We start from the raw sequence: 1,041 nt of genomic DNA, 5'->3' as shown, positions 1-1,041 counted from the left end.
GCTGATTTTAACCACAGTGTTCTTAAAAATAAAAGTCCTTTTATGTTTCTTGTTATCCTACTTTAGCTAGGCCAAATGGCCAATATTTCTGGCTTTTAAACTTTACCAAAAGTGACTTCACAGGTGAAACAGAAATTATAACAAACTATCTCTCAGACCACAGTGCAATCAAACTAGAACTCAGGATTAAGAAACTCATTCAAAACCACTCAACTACACGGAAACTGAGCAACCTGCTCCTGAATGACTACTGGGTACATAACGAAATGAAGGCAGAAATAAAGATGTTCTTTGAAACCAATGAGAACAAAGACACAACATAGCAGAATCTCTGGGACACATTTAAAGCAGTGTATAGAGGAACATTTATAGCACTAAATGCCCACAAGAGAAAGAAGGAAAGATCTAAAACTGACACCCTAACATCACAATGAAAAGAACTAGAGAAGCAAGAGCAAACACATTCGAAAGCTAGAAGAAGGCAAGAAATAACTAAGGTCACAGCAGAACTGAAGGAGATAGAGACACAAAAAACCCTTCAAAAAAATCAATGAATCCAGGTGCTGTTTTTTTAAAAAGAGCAACAAAATTGATTGACCACTAGCAAGACTAATAAAGAAGAAAAGAGAGAAGAACAAATAGATGCAATAAAAAATGATAAAGGGGATATCACCACCGATCCCACAGAAATGCAAAGTACCATCAGAGAATACTATAAACACCTCTACACAAATAATCTAGAAAACCTAGAAGAAAGGGATAAATTCCTGGACACATACACCCTCCCAAGTCTAAACCAGGAAGAAGTTGAATCGCTGAATAGACCAATAATGGGCTCTGAAATTGAGGCAATAAATAATAGCCTACCAACCAAAAAAAGTCCAGGACCAGACAGATTCACAGCCAAATTTTACCAGAGGTACAAAGAGGAGCTGGTACCATTCCATCTGAAACCATTCCAATCAATAGAAAAAGAGGGAATCCTCCCTAACTCATTTTATGAGGCCAACATCATCCTGATACCAAAGCCTGACAGAGACA

The sequence above is a fragment of the Colobus angolensis genome, unplaced genomic scaffold (assembly GCF_000951035.1).
Source record: "Colobus angolensis palliatus isolate OR3802 unplaced genomic scaffold, Cang.pa_1.0 Scaffold61, whole genome shotgun sequence".
Lineage (NCBI taxonomy): Eukaryota > Metazoa > Chordata > Mammalia > Primates > Cercopithecidae > Colobus > Colobus angolensis.
This window is presented reverse-complemented; position numbering follows the sequence as displayed.